The sequence below is a fragment of the Moschus berezovskii genome, chromosome 5, assembly GCF_049115385.1.
Source record: "Moschus berezovskii isolate FMDL1 chromosome 5, NW_MosBer_1.0, whole genome shotgun sequence".
Lineage (NCBI taxonomy): Eukaryota > Metazoa > Chordata > Mammalia > Artiodactyla > Moschidae > Moschus > Moschus berezovskii.
In genome coordinates, this window is record NC_142464.1 from 92502467 (window position 1) to 92504993 (window position 2527).

Consider the following 2527-nt stretch of genomic DNA (forward strand, 5'->3'; position numbering starts at 1 on the left):
TGGGAGACCAGGTTCTCTTAAAGACGCTAACACCTAACCCCCTCCAACCACGGTGGACTGGCCCTTTCACAGTGATTCTCACCACTCCCATGGTGGCCAAACTCTTGGGACATGAGCCTTGGTACCACATCACTGGACTCAAACAGGCCCCCTTACATGGCTTGCCTCCTCTGCCGTCTGCAAATACTTATACCTAAACTTCCAAAGTTTCCAGGCCCGCCAGGCTCACTATTACCAAAGTACCTCTTCCACCCATAGGCGAGTAATGACTATTGGGCTCAACTGGTGGGACTTGTTTCTAGTCATCCTCCTGGCCATACTTTTTGTCTTAGACCTCGCTTCGGCCGCCCCACCAGAGTGGTCCATTACTCTTCATCTCATTCTGGCTCTCGCCTACGTCATAGGTTGCACTATACTTCTGGGGTGTTACTATTTCTTTGTAGTGACCTCCCTTTCTTTACACGTCTCTTACATTAACCAGTCTTGAAAACTTTCTGTCTGATTTCCTGCAAAACCTTTGGCTTGCCACTCCGGCGACTGACTTTGATTCCCTACTCAGGCTGTCATTGAACTCTGGATACAGGGAAGCTTTCTCTCTTATACTGACACCCAAATCAACTTCTACACCTTAGTCCTTCTCTGCCTAATATCCTAGTCAGTCATGCTCACTCTACGGCTTTTTCTGACTAGCCTAACTCTAGCTACCATTGTTGCACAAGACAACATCTTTCTCTCATGGGCACATTCCTATGCAAAGTTCCACAGCTCCTCCAATTGCTGGGTATGTGGGGCCATGCCCACGTCAGCGGTGGATGGACTCCCTTGGTGGGTGTTGCCACTTCATTATGGAGACCTTATACCACTGTGCTCCTTTCTGGAACAACAGAAGAGAACTTTCCTTTCTCTTACTAATCATAACCCTTCTCTACTCTCCTGGTGTAAAAAACAGCCACCAATGGACCCAGGACATAAGGCAATATTTAACATAAACACCAGCCTTATAGAGGTAACACGGGCTTATACCTTATACATGAAAAACAAAAAGGAAAAGGGCACCGTTACAGAAGGGAGACAAGCCTCCCGATACCTTGAACAATCAGGTACTATCAGGTACGGGATGAATATGTCTGGATGACTCCTGAGAAAGGACAGCTAGTCACTCCCACTACTATATGTTGGGAACAGAAAGAGCACAAGATTGGGTTTGGAGACCGCCCCCTAGACCCGACAGAACTAAAATACATGGGTTATTGGTCCCCTGAACAGTGTAAATAAATCTTAGATGTTACTTACCATCCCAATCGGTCTGCTCAGTGGCCCGGTTCCAACTGGAAATACAACCCTGGAATCTGTTGGGTAGCTCCCAACAGGACCCAGTGGCTCTGTGGGCGTAACCTATGGCCATGGTTACCAGGTGGCTGGGTAGGGTGTTTCACCCTGGGATTTGTTTTCGCCCATGGCAGTATCAAACCTAGCCTATACCATCCTCCAGTGAACCTGCCCTATCTGCATGCAAGATGGACGCGGTCCATATTCCAATGGTATGACTATCTCACTGCCTTATTTTTACCCTCTATAGGGACAACAGATATTATGATTAAAGTGGAAGCCCTAACTAATTTCACTAAACAGGCCCTCTTAGACAGTACAAAAGCTATTCAGACATTGAACGAAGATCAAATTCTGATGAGAAAGGCGGTGATCCAAATTAGGATGGCTTTAGACATACTCACAGCAGCTCAAGTGGGAACATGCGACATAATTAAAATTGAGTGTTGTGTATACATCCCTGACCTGTCTAGAAACGTATCGATTGCCTTAGAAGATATGCAAACTCAGATAAAAGCCATGTCTGATAAAAATATTCCTTTTTGGACTTTGGTCCTGTCTTGGATAAAAGGAGATTGGTGGAAATCTGTTTTGATCATTCTTGTAGTCATTTTACTCATATTGCTCTTCGGCCCATGTATCCTACAATACATTGTTCAATGGCTGCAAAAGATGACCCAGGTCGCCACAGGACAGATGATGATGGTGGCCGCCTATTCCAGACTTCCACCCGCCCACGACCCCGAAAACCCCTGAGGGATACCGGGGTCCAGCCATGACCCTAAAACCCCACAATGCCCCTTTCCAGCAGGAAGTAGCCAGAGACGACAACGTCACCCCCTATCCTATCAAAAGGGTTGGAATGTAAGGTCGGACCTCGGTGGCCATCTTGGCTTTCCCTCCCCGGTGGCCATCTTGGCTTCTTCTTCTTCTTCTCCACTTCATTTCCTGCCAGCGGGAAAAAGTCCCACCAAACCGCTGAAGAGTCTCTGATGCAACAGCTCTCAATCGAAATCAACCCTCCCTCCTGACCTCCAGAGCGACCAACCCAGGCTCGCCAACTCGACTAGCCAACCTATGAGAAACCGCCACTCCAGACCTTGCCTTTTTTGGAAAGAGTTTTGCGGCTTGTTACTGAGAGGCTATATAAGTCGCTCTCTGCCTTTGTTCGGCGCGGACTTGACCTCACTCTGTTAGG

General features: G+C 47.6%; 1 pseudogene; it reads left to right on the forward strand.

The window, feature by feature from the left end:
* Positions 1–661: 661 nt before the first annotated feature.
* LOC129561656 (endogenous retrovirus group PABLB member 1 Env polyprotein-like) lies at positions 662–2085 on the forward strand (annotated as a pseudogene).
* Positions 2086–2527: the final 442 nt, after the last annotated feature.